The following is a 20,507-nucleotide window of genomic DNA, read 5'->3' on the forward strand; positions in this document are numbered from 1 at the left end:
GAGAGCTCTGATACATCCTCAGCACTCCAGGAACTTCTCACGAGACCAATATACTCTGAGGTGCTCTTAATATCTCCATAAATTAACATTTTAATAATAATTCATAGAGCAGTTAGGGAAAATTATCTATCACAGCCCTTGCTAGAAATTTTTTTAAGGAACTTAACTTGAAATGTTCACTTTGTTTCAAATCAGAAATTGTTCCCTTTTCCCTCCCTAGCACTTTTTTCTTCAAACTTTCACCTTCTGTCTGTTGAGGAGCAAAGAAAAGTGGGGTGGGGGGAAGCACAGTCATGGAAGTGTCTCATGCTCTTAACATCAAAGGGGGTGGAAAGTCTAACTTTTTTTCATTTTATACTGGTCACAAGTAGCTTTTCTGTCAGAAAAAAAAACCCATTAATATTTTTATATAAAACACCTTTTAATGAAACATCCTTGCCAAAGAGACCTCAGCAAGGCATCATTCCCTCCTGCCTTTAGCAGCACGGACTCTGCAAAGCCCACGCACTCTACCAGCAATTATAAAACCAAAGACAGATGTCAAGTAATTAACAAAGAGAACTCAGAGTAACTACTGCACACCTATTCTCAAAGACACTGTACCAATTCTACAGAACAATGCTGCATTTTACAGGAAAAATGCCTTTGTCCCTCCTAACCAGAAGCCTCTAGGGAGAGCTGATAGGTTTTTTGCTTTTCGTGGAGAAGTCACACTACAGCCTGCAGAACAAAAGCGCCCTTCAGAACCTTGCTACTAAGTGCTCTGACTGAAAGAGAGTGTAAAATAAAGCAGTTTCTGAAAGAGGAAATAAATAATTTCAGCCAAAGCACGTTTTGCATCGTATTTTCTTTCTCTAATTCTGTCCCAACTCAAAAGCGTTTGAGAGCCTCAAAAAATGGGATACAGACACAGGAAGGTAGGCAAAATGCAGAGTGGGCTAGCTTAGGAAATGCTATGGTTCTATGCCACAGGGACTTGGAGATGGAGGTTGATTGATGGGCTCAGAGCAGAGCTGGTGCTCAGGAAAGGGGCTCAGCTCTCTGCTCCCAGACACAGCGTGCCCACAAACCCTGGGCCCCTGCATCATCCCACAGCAGCATTGGAGAAGGCTGCTCGATGAGTTTGCTGGGTTTTCTTATGGAGAAAAATAGATGCACAGTTCAAGTAAATTCAAAGAATCCAAAAGGCAGACAAAGGGCAGCCTGAAAAAGCAGCTGCAGAAAAGTAACAGCAAAATCACTAATGGAAAATGGGAAAAGGCCCTTCAGCCCCGCAGGAAACACTTTTGCTTTTCAGTATGTGCAGGAGTAAGTCAGACAAAAGGAGGAATTACTGTAGCATAAACCATCTTGGTGCCACTTAGCCAGGGTCTGCACAGTGTCTCTCTGACCCTGCATCTCCTCCAGAGGCCACGTGGGCACTGCCTGGCACTGCCCTTTGCTGTGGTGCCCATGCTCCCACTCTGTCCTGCCCAAAGGGAGCCCCTCCTGCACAGAACTGCTCAGTGCCAGGGACAGCCCTCCAGAGGAACAGAATGTGACACCTAGGCAGAAAGACAGGCCATGGCTTTTGGAAGTCCAGCCTTTACTGCCCAGGAGGAATGACCGCATTCACGACAATTTTCATCCCCAGACAGCTCCCAGGAGCAGAGCAGGGAGGAAGCTAGCAGCAGTTTGATCATGAGCACCCAAAGCAGCTTGCAGCACTCTCCCTGCTCTCGTGCATGCTACGCCACACTCATCACTTCAAACACAGCACAGTGACCAGAGGGCCCCAGCGCTGTCCTTGGAGAAAACACATCTCTCCTGAGGGCAGGGAGCCCAATTTGTCTCAGCAGCAGCAGCCCCCAAACAGCCAGGCACATTTCAGCAGGGATCAAGCAGAGCTGAAGCGTGCCCTGCAATCAGGGATATCACAGGAGCCATAGGTCTGACCCAGTCACTGCATCTACTGGTGACACATCCAAGGCAGGGACCTGCAAAATCAGTGCTGGAGTCCCACCTGTGCCAGGGTAGCTGCACTCACCAGGCCATTGCCTGCCTGACATCAGAGCAGGCTGAAAGGAATTTGTTCTGAAATATTTCTATTACAAAAGTAATTTATGTCATCAGAACCACAGGAAATGCTGAAATTCGAGCAGCCTGAAAGCTTTTCACCAGCTAGAATCACAGCAGATATTATACACCTGCTTTTGCAGAGGGGAACAAGAATTAAACTAGTGGGAGTCAGATGGAAAGTAGCCCTGGTGAGAGGTGTCTCCTGTTACCAGCACAAAGGCTTTTCTGCCTTGCTTGGTCAGACCTGGCCATTGGCACACAGCTTTACAGCCACAGCTACTGCAAACCAAACACACAACAAGAAAATCTGGAAATAGTCTTCTTAACCAGTGGCTCAGCCAGCTCACTGCCAGCCAAGGACATGACACCAGGCATCCAAGGTGGTTCCACTTGCCTGTCACCCACCATGGCCCCTCCCCAGCTTCCTGCCTCCACATCCAGGCCAAGGGCTGCAGCCTGATGGCTTGTTAATAAAGACATTTCACAAGCTCAGCAGTGTGATGCTCCAGAGTCACCATGGGAGGTGATCCCAAGCTATTTCTCCTTCAACAGAGCAGCACAAATTGCAGAAGCAAGGCTGCCCTTCCAGGAGCACCAAGAGCTCCCCAGGGCAGAGCTGGCAGCAGCCTCCCCTCAAGCTCAGATGCTTGGGAAAAAGTGTGGAGACTTTCATTCACAGTGAGTCATTCCTGGGAACTTCCTTGGTAGTGCAAGATTTGCCAGTGCCAGTGCCAATGTTTGGGACATGGAGGTGAGATTTCCAGGCAGGGAATTTGTGATTTGCTATTGGCACTTACATATCATCTCCTGGTATCCTTTTGGCTCAGCAGATTTAACGCTAACAATGAGAATTCAGAGGTTTTTTTCACCCTCACAAAAGAAAGAAGTGCAATCTAGGCATGTGGAGAGAAATGGAGGGGGGGCTTGAAAATGTACCTGAAGAAATTTGTAATCCTCTGCTTCCCTTTGCAGATCTCCTGGGGTCCTCTCAGGACTTGGAAAAGCAGAAATGCTACAGATTTTGCACACTGCTCTGCTGGAGTCCAGGGTGCCACTGATTATACTCTGCCACCAATTTAGCAGGTAGAGCACACTACATTTCATACATCCAAAATAAACGAGCTCTCTGTCACCTCTACAAAATATGCACACCTGGACAAGTCAAATAAGCAGCTGGGACTATTGCCTAGAGAGCTGTGGAGCCGCCTGGAGAGGGGCAAGCAGAGCCACAGCTATAAAATCAAACAGCATGGATTACAAATGGATCCACACTGGCCACTGAGCAGTTCAAACATTAAGCTACAAGAGCACTTCTGTGCTCAAGCAAAAGCTGTCCAGCTAAGATAGTCTATTTTTTATGTGTGAATAGCCAGGGAATGAAAAGTTCCCAACCATGCTTCAAAGAGAGCTGAGATCTTCCATGAAGCCAGACACAATGCTTCTATTTTGGACAGCTATGTTATAGTGAAGGGAGAGTTCTGAGAAACACACACACAAAATAAACTGAGAAACCAATCTTTGCACAGAAAAAAGGAAATCTGCAATCAGTGTGGCCCAAAGACCTGAGAAGACCTAAGGAATCCAAAGTGAGATCCCCCCTCACTGGAAAAGTTCCTGTTAACTGTCAGAGAACCCTTGGAGACATCTGACAACCAGCATTTAATTGATACATTCTGCCTCCTGACCTTTGTAGTGGTTTTACAATGTAAGCAGCTCCACGACCCTCCCTGGGAGCTTGTTCCACTGCCCCAGTGGACACAGCAGCACATCCACACTGTGCATCAGATTGCACAGCTGCAGCCCCAAGCTAGCTCAGCACAAGTCTCTAAATCCAGAAAATACAATGCAGATTTGAGCAGGTTTTCAGATGGGCTTGATGCCTTTTTCAGGACAGGCCCAGGACTCTCAAACCCCAGAGCAGCTTTCCCAGGAGGTGTTTCCTTGCAAGCCCAGCCTGGTCCAGCCAGTGCCCTGCAGCCCCACTCCCCATCTCCCCTGTGACACCAGGGGCTGCACCCAACCCTGCTCAGCATAACCTGCAATAGGCTCTCAGTGTCAAAATCACTCTAAGAGTTTCTTTTCTTAAGTTCAAGCCCTTGCTGGCAGCTATGTACCTGCTCCTTCACTTCATCTCCTCCCCTCACAGCACTAAGTGCTTGAGCACCAGATTCCCAGGATGGCTGCTCCATATTCAGACAACATCCCTCCCTTCTAGTTCCTCCAGAGAGGGACATAACAGGCAAAAATCCTCCAAGCACCACCAGGCTCCTGAGCACATCACTGTCTTTCCCAGGACATCACTTCCTGCTGTCTTTCCACATCACTTCCCTTCCCAGGAATCTGCTTTCCTGTGGTGCCACAAATTCCTCAGGCAGCTGCCATGTCTCCAGCACTACTACCAGGTTTGCCTGTGCTGCTGCCAGCGGGGAAGCCCAGCTCTTCCTGAGGCACAGGAGAATGATTTCCTCAAGTGACTCTGGGTATCCTGGGATGAGCAACATATTCAAGGGTAAAAGCAAGTCAGATGAGTTTTTCTTTTTCAAGTTTGGGCCACACAGCATTTCCACACCTGGTACTTATATTAATCATGTTATTTTAATCCCATTTAACCTTACAAGTAAAAGCAAACAAGAATAAGACATCAAGATGCTTCAATCCCTGTCCTGCAGCTCAGATAGGCTGCTCCAAGTTTGCTTTACACATCAATCAGTTTCAAGCAATATAAAAATAGAAAGCCCAGGAGCTACCAGCCTCCCCCAAGACAGCACCTCACTTAAAAGCAGTTCTCTGGAGGTCCTTCCAGCCCTCCACATTCCCAGCCCACCCACCTGGTCCTCCTGGTGACTATCAGGCAGCTTTCTTTTGCATACCTGTCCCCTTCTGGCCAGCATAGTATAGTTGCATTCTGCAAAGGGGACTGGAAAAAGCTGTGTACACACAGAAAAAAGGAGGAGAAGAGAAACAAGAGTGAGACAATCCTTCCCACCCCCCGCCACCGTGATGTGTATTCCTTTTGCTCCCCATGTCTCTAACACTTCCCTCTGCAAATATTTGGTTGAACCATCACAGGGAACTTGCTCAGGCTCTGCCTGCACTGGCCCCATCAGTGCATCTTGAAATTCAACCTTCAAAGAACAGCACCCTGAAATTTGAAGTCCAGGAGCCTCCTGCCAGAAATTCTGCTCTGCGACCCACAGCACCTACACAGTGGGAAAGCTGAGATGGAGCTGCAGGCAGCAGTATGCTGTGACTGTCATCAATATTAATTATTTGGGGAGAATATGATTGATCTCACAAGGGCAATGAATTCATTTCTCCAGCTGAATGACAAACAAAAGGCAATACACACGCTGCTGACATTTCCAAAGGCTACGAGGTGCAGAGACACAAGGAAATGCTGCTCTGCACTAAAGTCCTGCTGCAAAGGGCCACAAATCTAAAAAGCCTCTGAAATTTTCATTTCTGAGCACCTTCAATGCCAGGAAGTAAATGCCTTCATATTCTCAAATCTGTGCTGATCCCAGCCCTGGGCTGGCTCCCATCTTTGCATGGAGAGGAAGTAATCTCTGAGTATCTTTGGGAAGTTGGTGTCATGGTTTGACTCTGGCCCAATGCCAGGCACCCACAAAAGCTGCTCACTCACCCTCCCCTCCTGTGCCACAGCTGGGCAGAGGAGAGAAGAAATTAATGAAGGGTTCATGAGTTTAGATAAGGACCAGGATAAAACACTCCAAGGACAAAACAGGCTCAGCTTAGAGGTACAAAGTGAATTTATTACTAGAAGAAGATAATGAGAAGTAAAAGAAAGCCCTTAAACCACTTTTTTTCCCCAAAGCCCTTCTTCTTTCCCACCAACACCACAGAGCGACAGGGAATGGGAGGTTTTGGGTCTGTTTTTCACCGAGATTCTCTTCTGCTGCTCCAGGAGGGGAGTCCTTCCCTGTGAGCCCGTGGGGTCCCTCCACAGGAGACAGCTCTCCCAGAACTGCTGTGCCATGGGTCAGTCTTCCATGGGGTGCAGTCCTCCAAGGACAGGCTGCTCCAGCCTGGAAGCAGGGCACTCTCTCCACTGGGTTTGCCACTGGATCACAGCCCCCTCCAGGCATCCACCTGCTCCAGCATGGGCGCCTTCCCCATGGGCTGGGGGTGGATCTCTGCATCCCCCATGGATCCCCATGGGCTGGGGGTGGATCTCTGCATCCCCCATGGATCCCCATGGGCTGCAGGGGCACAGCTGCTTCACCCTGGTCTCACCACAGCCTGCAGAGGATTCATGACACCAGCACCTGGAGCACCTCCTCCCTCCTGCACTGGCCTTGGGGTCCCCACATTGTTTCCCTCACACATCCTCACCTCCTCTTCATCTCTGACTGGAAGAAAAACTGCACCTGCCCCACTTTGTCTTGATCCTCCTCACAAATATGTTATCACAGAGGTGCCACTAGCCCCTCCAACTGGCCCAGCCTAGGCCAGCAGCATGCCCATCTTCAGAGTCACCAGGGACCAGCTCTGCCAGGGATGGTGGAAGCCTCCAGAAGCTTCCCACAGAAGCCACCTCTGTAGCCCCCCATCACCACCAAAAACCAACACAGTTGGGTTGAGTTTCCCTCCTGCTCTTTGACACTTCATGTCAGCAACTACAGACTCATTGCACCTGACAGATATAGAAGCAAAAAAATATTCTAAGGAGGAAACACAACCCTCCTGGACTATTCAACAGGGCTGAAATGCAAGGTACAGCTCCCCTGTGCAATGGGAGAAAAGGAAGACACAGCCAGCCCGGAGAAAAGCATTTCTATCTCTCCAAGGGGTCAGGAGTCTGTGTGTGTGAAACCTCCCAAGGGGACAGAGTTAACCAGGCTCCCAAAATTCCACACAGCAACGTGGGAGAGAACAAGGAAGGAGGAGAAAGGTAAATGCACTGGGGCTATTTTTTCAAGAGAATGGATATGGGGGAAATCCCATCCCAGTCCACAGGGATGTTATTCCAGTGGAGTCTGAGTTCTGTCCTTCAGTCACCCCAACACATCAGCTCAAATGCAACCAGCACAATTTGCTAGAGCAACACATTTTGGGATCCACAAGCACATCTGTGTTCATTCAGAGAGGCTGGGTGCCCTCAAGACCTCCACAGCTTGCCCGCTGAGCAGCAACATCCTCTTCCCACTACCCAGACCCCTTCTTAAAAACAAGGGCTGGGAGGTATCTGTGCTTGAAGGAAGAGGGGTTATTTCTCAATAGAACAAATCCAATTATTTGTACTAGAGTGAATTTGCATGCCTCTTACTAACAAATTAAGTATTTTTTTACACATCTCAGAGCTTTGACTCAACAGATTGCTAATAAATTCATGTAGGTGGGGCTCTGGATGTTACTATGGTGGGAGGGAGGTGAGGTTTTACTTTTTGCAACAGGACTAACCTGAGAAAAAATAACTAGCAATTTGGACTCCTTACACTGCCATTTACTAGGCTCCTGTAAGTCTCTAAGGTTGAAGATTTTAAAACAGTCTCTAGTTTAGGGTAGAAATATGAGTTTCTGGCTAATAAACATGAAATCTGTATATAGGCATCAATCATCAAATGCAGTACATGAAAAATTGTAGTGCCTCCCTGATAATCAGGAATTAGAGAACTTATAAATGGCTGGTCCCTGAACTGAGTGCATTAGTAGAGGCTTCTGAAATCTGTGCCTCTGTTTCCCCAGCCACATTTAGAATAGCCTCTCCCCATCTCACACCACAGCAGTGCATCTTAATATCTCTAAAGTGCTTAGAGATGCTGAGATGAAAGATAACATATGAGTGCAAAGTATAGATTAATTCCCTGAGCTCAACAGTCAGTGGAGCTGATGGAGCTAAAAGTAACACATACCCACCACAAAAAACTGGGGTTCTGAGCCTATCTTAAATAGTAACTACTTAAGGAACAGGTCCCTTGGAATAAGTATTTTTGGGGCTGGTTAGTTGGGCACATGGAGCCCCAGCAAGCAGGAAGCAGAGAAATGCAATGCACTACTATGAAAAATGGATGCTTTTCCAGAAGGTTTTCAACCTGTTCCTACAGAATTTGGCGGTGGGATTTGAACTCATTTCAGTTAGAGCTGTTCACATTTTAGCAACCATTACATAAAGAACATGACCAAACATAATTTGAAAAGCTATTTCCCTTTCTGTTTGTTTTTATAAATTATTAAAAATCCAGTTTAAATATTGCAAAGAAAACTTTAAATTGAGCAAGATAAGTTTTGGCATCCTTCCAAATAGAAGGCAAACCCCAAAATGTTACTGCAAATCCAACAGATGGGTGTTATTTTTCACGCTTTAAAATTTCATTCCTTTGCACTGAGATTAACTGTAATTAGCTCTTTATTTACATCTAAAACAAAACGTAAAATGATAAAGAAAGGCAGCTATAACCACAACTCACAGGCAGAAAAAGGCCAAAAAAAGAAAACCAACAAAAATTCGCTCTGAGAAGAAAACATGTCTTTCTTGCCAAGCAGCATAATTGTTACAAATATACAGTTAAACAACTCCACAACATCCTGTCAGCACTAAGGATAAACATTTAAGTCACGCAAACTGATCAAATACCTAAGAAATACCTAAGAATCTTCCTCAGAACACTGGAAAAATCTTGCATCCCTCTAAATAAACAGCATCAGGCCTAAGAGAGGCAAGATACTCCACTACACTTTTATTTCAGTAATGCAAAGGATTAAAGAAAACTGTGAGGAAAACAAACAAACAAAAAAGCAAACCCAGCAGTTTTCCCAGATAATGAGAGAGGTATTAAAACCTACTCTTTTTTCTTTACTTTTTTTTAAAGCCCTCTTCCAATTCTGATAACACTTTGGCTTAGTAAAGCTGAAGAGGCTCCTTAAGTGTTTGTGTAAGTGAATGATTCTCGTTGTATCTTCGTGTCTCAGCTGCAGCACAGCAAAGCTGTCCAGGGAGCTGCATGGGGAGCCCAGCTCCATGCTCTGACCTGGCACTGCCAGGCTGCACCACGGAGCTCCCACCTGCACCCAGAGAGCCCCTGAGCCATGGCCACAGCAGCGCTGCAAGGGTTAAACAGCACAGCCTGCCCAGCCTGGCCTAAACAAGCTGTTGGCCATGAAAAAGAGTGAGTGGGCTTGAAGGCAGCCTCAAATGCTTCAGAAGCAAGTGGAAGCTGTGCCATGGCAGCTCAGGGCTCTCAGTGCCCGCGATGGACACGGGACGGGAGTGCTGGGGCACGAGGGGCTCCTGCCAGGCACGGCAGTGGGGCTCCTTCTGCGGGCACCTGGGAGAGCTGGGGAGGGCTGGTAGCTCCTGATGGCCCTGCTCTGAGTGGGATTTCCAAGCTAATGGCTCTCTGGCATCTTCCCAGTGTTCCCAGGAGAAGGAGCCACCTACCACTTCCCTGACTGAGCCCAGGATTCATGGAAATGTCTTATTCTCTGCTGCAAATAGAGCATTTAAGTTAACAGTCTCATTTTGTTAACACATGTAAATGTAAAAAGACTCCCTAAGAATCAATGTAACTTTTTCATCTAAATATCAAGTCAACACACAAGAAGACAGAGTAGAGGGAGGGAGAGAAGAGGAGGGAGGAAGAGGGAGGGAGATCCAAACACCAGGGACCTTGAATCCACTCACTGCAAAAGTTAAGGACTGAAATAATTCTCATTTACTCATATGAGAAAGTGAAGCTCTCACTTTCTCACTCTCTCCTTCTCTTTCCCTAACGCTCTCAGATACGTCTATCTTTAGCCAATTATCCTTGCTGTAATTTTCTTTAAATTGTAATTGGATAATCATTCAGACTCAGGGGAAACCTTTGTCAGAGGAATTCCTGGGGATATATTCCCATCTGATGAAACTGAGAGTTGTTAGGTTAACAAAGGACTGACTAAAGACATGATTCTTCACTTGCAGTGAAAATACTGTTTTACAAGCAACTATTTTTAGAGAACCCTGTAACAAAATACACACACCTGTACACTCATTTTCCTGTATTTTATTTTCTGTAAAATCAGACCCCAAAATTATGAATATCATGTTCTGTGCGTGTGTCTTATTGGAACCTCTGAGGCTGAACACAGTAAACACAGTGGCCAAGACTGAAATTCCCCAAAGGGCAGGCACCACTGAAGAACTTCCCCAAATCAGTTCCCTTCCTGCCCTCTCTCTGAGCTCATCTGGCTCAGTCATGTGCAAGAGCCTCACACAGACCAGCACTGTGGCTGAGAAACATCAGATTAGACCTCTGCCTGGCAAAAGCACTGCTGGGGTGGAGGGGGGAGAAATCCTAAAATACCTCCCAAAAGAAGAAGCTGCTTTATTCCAGTTTAGCAGGGAATCTCAGCCGCACGTTTTGCTGATGGTGGAGCAGAACAAAGCAGCCACAAAGCGTGGATGGCAGAGCCCCACCTGTACACAGCTCCCCAGCCTCCTGCAGGGTGTGGAGAAGGGCATGGCACACCTGAGCCAGCTCTGCCTCCTTCTGCCTTTGCATCTGTCCCACTTTGCCCAGCCAGAGATGCTCCAGCTCACCTCCAGGCACAGAGCTGCCACCAGCCAGGCTGCAACAGCCTGGCAGCACAGAGGACACAGGCTCTGCTCATGGGGCCACTGAAATCCATGAGCTGTGTCAAGAGAAAGAGAGGAGAGGAAGGAGGAGAGCAGAGCTGCACTGTAGAACGTGTTTCAGTTCCCAGATAACGTGGCGCTGTTCACAGATTTCAGCTTATATAGGCTTTTCCCTATTTCTATTTTTATTCCCAAAGCACTCCCCATTACCGTATGATAAGGAAAAAAAAGACCTGAATGCATTCACATGCTGATATAATCTTCCTAAGTGTCCACCTGGCTAATGCAACCTGCACTCTGAGAGCCAGGCTGGGGCACCTCCTCTCCCACACCACCAGTCACACGGGCTTTATGGCGAGGTTTTGCAAGTCAGAGTCTTGCTGAAATGGGAGGACACTTGACAAGAGAGGGGATCCAGGACACACAGGGAAAGAAATATGAATCATGTGCCTGCCAAAATAACCAACAGAGAAATCCAAACAGAAGTGAGAAGAAGGAATAAAACCTCAAATTTTGGACTCTTATTCTGAAAGAATATAATTCTTCCTCCCTAGAGCTGGCATCTGGCTCATGCAGGTCTTGAAGGAATAAGGCTAGGACAAAATCCTTCTGCCTCATTCTTCCTGAGTGCTTATTTTAGAGCTTAAAATTACAGCTCTGAGGCCAGCAGGGAGGCATTTCCCACACCTCCAAGTATCCAGGCTGCTACATCACTCCTGCTACCCTCCTAGGTCTCTCTTATCTGTGTGTGCTTTGTGGTGCCGTGTGGTTTTGGGTAGTGCTACCTGACCCCGAGGATGAGGCTGCTGGAGCCCAGAGCAGGGCAGTACTCATCCCCACTGCACATGCTCATGCTCAAATGCAGAATACCTGCACAGACCAATGGAGTCTGGAAAGGGAGAGCCCAGAAGTGTTCATATACAAGCTTTCCTTCCACACCCTGGAGGGATCAGAGGACCTTCTGGACTCTGGGGAGGAATGGACAGACATCAGCAAGCATCAAATCAAATGCAGACACTTTGAACTCAAGCTAGAATCAGAGACATGGAAAGCAATCCCAGGGCTGTGTGGATGCAGCTCTGCCTTGCACAGAGGCATGGAGTTAGAAACAATCTCTCACCCCACAGCCCCCTCCTCCAGCTCCATGCAGCAGCTCCCACCTTCCCAGCTTAACATTTCCAGTCATTGCAGTGCCCTGCAGGCTTCCACCACCCCAAGTTCTCTCAGGCTTACTCTCCATGTCCCTCATTATCCTACATCCTTAGCTGCTCCTCCAGACAAGGTGATCCCAGCAACAGCACTGTGCCTACTTCCAGGGAAGAATATCTGGGTTTTAGAGTTTAAATCTCTCTGCTTGCCCTCTCCTGCTCACCACAGGCAGGCAGTGGAGACAGAAAGCAGAAGCCTTTCCAGCACCAAGCCTGCCCACCTGAGAGCCTGTGGGCTGGAGTGATGCTCTCCATGAAAACAAGGGATGCCTTTCCTGCAAGGAATACAAGACAGCAAGTAAATCTTCCAGAGCTGCCAAAGGCAACCTATTATAAATGACCCTCTAAGTTATGAGATATGGACTCTCCACAGTACAGTTAATAAATAACACCTCACAATCCTTCTAGGTATGGAAGCGTATGTTGGGTGACACTTCTGCTTGCCCAAGAGGGGCACAGTTAAAAATGGAGTGTCAGGAAAATAATACTTTTTAATTACGAAGGAGATAAGTGTTTTTATAATACAAGAAGCTTGCTGCAATCTCACAAATCCAGAAGTGAAAAGCCTTTCCTAGGACAAAAAAAAAAAAAAAAAAAAACCTGAATGCATGGAACAAAATCCATCATTTTATAAAAAAAGAAAAATCTGTAAAACCAACCAGAATTTTATCCAAGCATTATAACCAGCTATTCACAAAGCAGAGGTCAGGATGAAAAGAGAGAGTGTGCAAGTGAGAGGGCATTTATAATCCAGTTTACTGTGACATCCTAAGGCCCCAAGATCAGGATTCTGTTGTGCCAAGCACTGTACAGGCACACTGCAAGAAATCAGCCCAGAGAGAAGAACAAGCACTGCCACTGTAACAGGGGAAAGCAACATTGTCACAGAAAAGGGACACCTGAAATAGCGAAGCACTGATGGTTTCCTTTTCCCCCTTCTTTTTCAGGAAACCATCCAGTTTCTCTCCAGATACACACCCTCACCCCCTACCCACCCCACCCACCCCCAAAAGAAAAAAAAAAAAAACCTGCTTCACATAAGGGGACAGCTGCCCCCAACAAACACAGCAAAGGCCATCTTGCTGCCAGCATCTAATCGCTTCCAGTCTGTTTTCTTGGACATGTCTCTTCCACTTTATTTCCCGGCTACGGCTTAAGCCTGACCCCTTCCTCTCCCCACTTCCATTTGAGACCCGTTTTACAGAAGAGAGCAGCTATCAGAGGCTCAAGAATTTGCAATCCGGATGAAAATTAAAGTTGCATTTCTCAGCGTGCAGCGCTCCAGCCAGGAACACCCAGATCTCCACGGCCCACGGGAGCGAATTAAAGCCAATCCCTCCGCATGTCGGGGACCGGGAGCATCGCCAGCCCGCCTGCAGGAGCGGCGGAGGCAAACCCGCGGTCCCGCGGCTGGGCTCGGTCCCCGCACACCGCGGGATCGCCCAGGGTCCCCCGAGGTCTGCGGGGGTCCCCGGCCCCGCGGCGGCTCCGGCACCATCGCGCCCAGCCCGCTCCGCTCCCCCATCTCCGGCCCCGCACGCTCGCTCCCACCGTGCCCACCTGTCCTCCCTCGCTCGTGGCCGCCGGGCGCTGCTCCTTGGGCTCTCCCGAGCGGTTCCTCTTCTTTCCTTCCTATCCTCCCCGTGCCAGCAGAGGAGCTGGGGCCGCTGCCGGCTGCGCTCCGCCGCCGCCCGGCTCCCCCCGCGCCGGGGCTGGAATCCGCTTCCTCCGACACAAACTTTCCCTTCGCGTGCGGGGAAGTTCACGGCCGGAGCGCGGCGGGACAGGCTCCGCTGTCCCTTGTCCCTGCTCCCGCCCACGCCTACAGGAACACGGGCGTCCCCCGCAGCGCCCCAGCCAGCGCGGCTCACCTGAGGACGCGGGGAGCGCGCAGCAGTGCCCGGCGCGCCGCGCTCTTCTCGTCTTCCTCCTCTTCTTCCTCCTCTTCTTCCTCCTCTTCTTCCTTCTCTTCTGCCTCCTCGCCGTCGTGCCCGATCCGCGCCCCCGGGCTCCGCTCCGCTCCGCCCCGCCCGCCCCTCTCCCCGCGGCCGCGCTCCGCAGGCGCTCGGGGCGGTCCCGCCGCGGTCACTGCGGGGCCGGGGCCGGCGGGCCGGGCCAGGCACAGGCGCCGGCACAGCTCCGTCCCTCCGCAGCTGCCAGCTCGGCTCGGGCCGGGGGAGGCGGGGTGCGAGGCGGGGTGCGCGGGGCCACGGCTCCCTCTCCTGGCCGGAGCCGTCCTGCCGGCGGCAGCTGCCAGGGGCGGGAGGCGCCCGGAGCCCTTGAAGCCGGCCCGGAGCCCTTGAAGCCGGCCCGGAGCCCGTGAAGCCGGCCCGGAGCCCTTGTACACGTTCTGGACACAGTGGACGGAGCGGGCTGGCGGACACGGCCCTGCCGCTGCCGCAGCCCCTGAGCGTTCTGCGGGCCACCTGCCCCCTGGGAAAGTAAAGTTTCCCATTCTCCTCTCCGGTGTGCTGGGATTCCTTCCTAGTAAGTTCCTCTCAGGGCTCCCTGGACATTCTGATGCCACCTCGACCCAGAGAAGTGGCACCGTTTTTGCTCTATCGCTGCCACAGATACTGCCTTGATGAGGCTGAAATTGTTGGTGGATGAGGAGTGGGCACCTGAAACAGATTGCAAGGGCAGTGTCAGGGAGTCTGAGAAGTGGAATAAAATTCTGCAGAGATCTGGGCCAGCACCTGCTCCTGGAGAATGTGGCCAGCGATTTTAAGTGCAGCCCCTAGTGTAGGAGTGCCCTTGCCCAGGAAAGCTCATTGTCTTCTCAGGTTGGCCTGGAGTCTCTTCCATCCTGGCAATGAGTAACCTGCCCTTATTGGTACTTTTATCACATCTTGGCAGGCTGACAGCAGAGAGAAATGGCTGGACACAAAGCCTGTAGTGCTAAGGAAACTCCTGTCTGCTCAAAGTGCTGCAGTGCTTCTTAGCACTGTTGGCTACAACACCTGGACTGAGTTCAACACCTCGACTGAGTTCAACACCTCAGTTGTTATCCTCAGAAGGTGATTCCAGGATATCTAGGAGACCAAATTTCACCCCATCCCATGGAGCTCCTCTGCAACAAACCTGTCCTGGGGTGCAGGGTCTGGCCAAGGCACCAGAGCCATTGATAGCCCCCATCTCCCCATCCCTCTGCAAGGCTGCATGAGGCACTGCTGCACACGAGGCTGCTGTGAGAGGGGGTCCCTGCCCTCAGCAGCCCCATCACCTCTCCAAGGTGGGCACCCCTAAAGCTCCCCCCACCCTGAGGAACAGGAGCTGCAGCCTGGCTGGGAAAGAGCTGTGGTGGGAAGCCAGTGCTGTTCCTGCAGCTCCAGCAGGAAATCTCTTCCTCCTGTACCTCTCTCTCCTTCCCTTCCCAGGGTTCTGGCACAGCAAAATTAGGCAGAAAGTTTCTTATCTCAGCAGCTTCTGTGTCCTGGTGGTGAATGCCCTTGAAAATCTGCCTACTTGGCTTGTGCTTAGAATCAGCTCTACTCAAGCCATCTCTAACCCAATTCCATCCAAATATTAAAGCAACTTGTTAAGGCAGAGCTCTGTGGAGAGTAATTTACCCCACTCTGAGGGCAGATTGGTACATATTTTGCTCCATGCGACCTGCACAGCTCCAGGACCCCATCTTGTCTGGAGCTACTTTAGGTGTCTGTATAATTTGGCTGCAATACTGAATAGAGACAAAACTGGAATTGCAAGGCACATTTTATGAGCTGTATTTTCCAACATACTTACTGAGAAATATGTGCTTAAAATCATTTGTTGAAATATGACAGTCCACTTTTCTCATAGAAGATGAAATAACAAAAGGATTGCATATTTTAGTCATGATAGCTAATGCAGCTGTGGGAATAGCTCAGCTGCCTGGTGATTGTTACAAGAATTTAATAATAATAGTAATAATAATAATGGTTCCTTGTTCTATGTAATATCTGCCATCCATAGATACAGATCTGGGATGGGACATGTCGTGATTCTTGTTTGGGAGGATCCAGGCACTGTTGCAATACTGGTAAAGCAGGTTAACAGTCACCAACACACACACCCTGGGAAATTCAACTGTTCCAAACTCCAAGCCTGCCAGTGCAAATTAGGGTCTTTAGGCCAGGGTTATTAATTTTCTCTGATCTTGATGAAAAGCCAGAATTCAACTTTTTCATCTCTTTAGTCTTCATTGAAAGGCTCATAAAAAAGATTCAAGACCAAATTTCCAGAGACTGGTTAAAAGCTACAGCTGATAGCAAAGCCCCAAACCACAGCTTCCTATTATGTTTTCATGGGAAAGATTTCAAACCCTATTGTTTATGGATTAAAAGAGTCAAAAATTTCCTACTGTAAAATAAGGGTAATATTTCTCACTTGGGCTCAGTGTTGTCATAAGGATATTTTTGAATTGCTATTTTTTCTCCCATCCTCTCTCCACACTTGCACATGCTATTTCTGTGCAGGTTAAAATGCAACACAGTTACACTCTAGAGTGAATTATACTATGTTTTGAAGAGCAATCAGTAAATAGAAAACATTTTTAAGCTCAAAAAGGCAGCATTGTTCCACAATTTTTTGGACAGGGAGCAAAGAGTAGCATTACTAAGTGAAACCACGGGGGGGACTTAAATAGCAGAGGAACGTGTTGGTGTTGAGCCAGGACACTGGAGCTTCTGGCATTGCAACTGCTGTGAAAATATTCCACAGACCTCCAGTAACAAGTGGCCAAAGGCTTTGTTTTGCTGCTGTTCTATTCCTGTTAGGCAATTTGAAGTTACAAGCACAGGAGGATCCTGGATCATAGAGCCCAGTTCTCTGCTGTGCCAGGAATAATGTTGTTTATGGTCCTTTTCATGAAAGGACCATGCTCTGACTTTAAACAATTTTGTGGTTTTGCCTGTTACCCCTCTGTGAGGTTCTCCTAGGCTGTCCATGTCCCTGCTGGTCAGGAACCCTTCCCCACATGTTCTGGCACCAGCTGTGGCTCTCATTCCAGTAGCTGTTTTGCTCACTTCTCCTTACTCAGGTATTTTTGTGCAGATGGTTCTTGTCTGCCTTTCTCACTGAGCTACAGAGGACTGGCTTTTCAATCTTCTTTCCTAAATGACTCTCAGTTCACCTCAGACCTCTTCCCTCCATCTGCTGTGGTGTCAATTAATCTCAAAGTTCATATGGGTTACCAAAAGTAGTTAGAGTATTAAATGGGAGGAGGTCTCACTGATGCTTCATACACTGAAATTAAGGTCCCCATTTCTCACTGAAATATCTCACCTGGTAATCCCAAGATTGCATTTATCTTTCTGCAAATAAGCTGTAGTGGTGACCTCCTATTTCTCCTCCATTTTTGCTTGCAATACTAAGTTCCCAGCCTCAATCAGAGACTTGTTACTATTCCCTTGTCAGTTCCCAATTCCCTTGTTTTTGTCCCAACTCTCAGCCTGCACAGAGTTTTCTGATTTGTTTGTTCTTAGCCAGCATTTCTGATACTGGGAGATCAAGGTAGTTTCATAACCTCTAAAAGACATGTTCTTGCTTGTTACTCACACCCACCTAACCCATTTTTCCTCCTTCCTAGATGAGGAAATAAGCCCTAGACTACATGTAATTATAGTCTGTGCAGTTATAAATGAACGTGCCTTCTGTGTTTGACACCTACCTTTTAACTGGCATTGAGAGGAGCACGCCTGATAACCTAAGATACAGGACACAAGGAAGATGGGAGAATGACAGATATTTCTGACATAGCAGCACATGGACCTCCCATCTGCTTCTCTCAAGGGAGCTGATGTTACCCACACATGGAGCTGAACGTTTTCTGCTGAGACCATTTTGCAGCGAGGAACCTGTGCCTGGCTGAGCAGGCAGGCATGGCTTTCAGACAGGTATGAACTGCACGTTCACCAAAATGCATGAGGAGTCACAATTGCATGTGTCAGGTGAGCCTGACTGACAGATTGTATAGTCTCTGCTGTATTGGCTATGTCCAAACCACATCTTGGATCTCACTGCCCAGTGAGGCATTTTGTGTGAACCTCTGTAAGAGTCCTGAACAATGAGGAGGATTGGAAGCACAGCTTTGTTATGAGTACATCTGTGTTCATTCTTGAGGATGTAGCAAATAGCTTTTGCCCATGTTAATATGCTAAATATCATTAGTGTCTCTTCCCCTGTGCTACTACAGTGGTAGGACTGCTAATGCAAATGGTTCTTAAATGGAAACTTGACCTTACATGACTTGCATCCAAGTCCATTTAAATCTCTGTCACACGTGTTTTGATACAGCCTAAGGCCGGAGATATTTCCAGTCCTATGAGTCTGTGTTTCATACAAACTAAAGCTGTTTCAAAGCAGTGGTGAAGAGGAATATCTTATCCTACTGAAGGCTTTGGCTTTTGCCAGGTATCTGACCCACAAGTACATACACGTTGGACACTTTTGTGTTTAGGATGCCTGAACATCCTTTTGCACAGTGTATTCAAACACACCAAATCTGTGTAAATTGCCTGACTGTGGAGGCTGCAGGAACTCTTAAACTGGGATGGCATTTCTGCTGGGCAAGACCAGCATCTGTCTCAGTCAGTCTTTGAAGAAAGCCTCTAGCCTGGCCATTAATTAGGCTGCAGTTTACCTCGCTTGCTCAGTGATGCCAGTGAGAAGTGGCAGGCTGTCAGCAGATTAATAAAGCTAGATAGGCTGAATACAGCCTTGGCATCGAGGCAATTCCCTACTGATGGGTATTTCTACAGGGAGTGGTCTCTTGAGATGATTTCAAACTCCTGGCTTCTCTGGCTGATGGTTTGCTGACACCACTGCAGAAGGAAAAAGGCACTGAATTAACACATTGTCTTTTCTGGGTAAATGGAGCCAAGTAAAAGATCTTATAAAAGCAAGAAAAGGCTTAATACAGTGTATTTTTATCCTATGTATTTGCAAGAGTTCCTCCTGCCTTGACATAGGTCTATACAGGTGTTTTGATGCTTTAATAATTTTTCAACAGTTTTTTTTTCTGAACAAAACCCAACTTCTCTGGATAATGTCTGATAATAAACTGCAATGGTTGAGGAAAAAAAGAGAGCATCAAGTGTGGTAAATGAAAAAAAATCCATTAGCATATTCTGAAATCTTATTATTATAGTCAATAACAGTTTGTTTTCCCCTAAAAATGCAAGATCATTCTGCAGAATGACTTTTTAAATCTTTGATTTCACTTCAGCAGTGATGAAGCAACATTAACCTCAAGACTCTGAGTTTATCTGTGCATATGTTAAAGATTTCTTAAGGAAAACAATTCTTTTGTGTAGCTCATAAAAAGATTACACAAGCAACAGAAGATTTTAGGAGCAAATTCAAGAGATTGCAGAAAACCTTGCACAGTCACTGGAAAGGGGAGCTGCAGGTTAGCAAGACCTTGATGAAGGGAGATGCTGTTACTTGCCAAAATCGGGAATTCCTCTGTAACAGGCTGGCATGATTTGACCAAAGGGCAGGACCCTCTGCTCCTGTTAATCAGCCTGCTAATGGAGATGTAGCAGTTCACACTGGCGGAGGTTTTTGGCAAAGCTGATTGCTCTGGTTAGGCAGAATACCCATCTGCACAGAGAGTGATTTCTGGCATTCTTGCAGCTCTTTTCCCAGGTCAGTGTGTTTCCAGGCGTTTGAAAGTTCCTTTCTCTTAATAGCTGCCATCCATCCTTATAAAAATGAGGATAACAGATGAAGCAGAATGGCCAGTTTTGCTCTACCTCTATTGACCTCACTGGATTTACATTAGAGAGGATTTTGGAGTAATAAATTTGCATTTGCACAATTACTAGGAACTGTAATTCCTCCCACCCTGACTGCTATTGATTCCCAGGTGCCAGATCAGTGCAATGCAGCCCTGTGCCACTGCAAAAGTGCAACAAATATTGTTAGCCTCCCAGGATAAAACAAGCCTGGACAAAGTTTTTTGAAGGAATGGGTGAGCCACAAGAATATTTCAATAGTTTTGTAGATGGTGTTCAGAGAACAGCTGTAAAGGCAAGCAGAGGAAGTATTCCATTTGTATGGAGAATGATGAAAGGCTGCTGCCTGCATGTGTGGGTAAAACCTCCAGCTCTCACAGGAATGTGGGCATCTTGAGGAAAACACTTCGTTTAGGGCAGTTAATTACTGCTATGCAACTTGACAAAAAAAGACTGAATTAAGTCAATGGAAATTGGATGGATATGCAGGCAGCCTTACTCCACAAGCCATGCTTATGGAAACTTCTTTTTTTTGGAAGCAGATCTCCCACCTGCCTCTTCCTTATGAAATGAGAGATCTTAAAGATCACTGAAGAGGAGGGAATCAAGAGCAACGCATTTGTTAGCAAGTCATAAATTTGCAGGGAGAAAGCGCGGGGAGCAGAAAAAGAATGAACTCGAATTTCACAAGGGCGAGAGGCGCCCTCGAAGCCCAGCAGTTGCTCGGCTCATGGCACAGAGCCATCAGCTGGGAGATGCAAAGTCGCAGAGCAGCATCTGACAATGAAGTTCACAAGTCGTTAACCAGCAATGTAAAGATGTTCTCGGCAGGCTGCAAGTGAAACGACCTCCCAGGTTTAACACTTAGTCTTCATAATATGCCAGAGACGTTTCTGAAGAGAGTAATTGGCCAAAAGGAAATGAACAATAAACCCTATGATGGAAGCC

At 47.7% G+C, this 20,507-nt stretch overlaps 1 protein-coding gene across 3 annotated transcripts in view; it reads right to left on the minus strand.

Moving 5' to 3' along the window:
• The window catches only part of IL1RAP (interleukin 1 receptor accessory protein), a 47,276-nt gene extending 33,391 nt beyond the window's left edge, over positions 1 to 13,885 (minus strand). Inside the window, exon 1 of one of the 3 annotated variants that reach the window (XM_059855490.1) lies at positions 13,402 to 13,635. The gene's annotated coding sequence lies outside the window, so the exon portion shown is untranslated. Of the gene's footprint in view, positions 1 to 13,401; positions 13,636 to 13,712 lie in introns of those variants that run through there. The other 2 variants (XM_059855488.1, XM_059855489.1) reach the window with 2 other exon arrangements.
• Positions 13,886 to 20,507: the final 6,622 nt, after the last annotated feature.

The sequence above is a fragment of the Haemorhous mexicanus genome, chromosome 10 (genome assembly GCF_027477595.1).
Source record: "Haemorhous mexicanus isolate bHaeMex1 chromosome 10, bHaeMex1.pri, whole genome shotgun sequence".
NCBI classification, from domain to species: Eukaryota; Metazoa; Chordata; class Aves; order Passeriformes; family Fringillidae; genus Haemorhous; species Haemorhous mexicanus.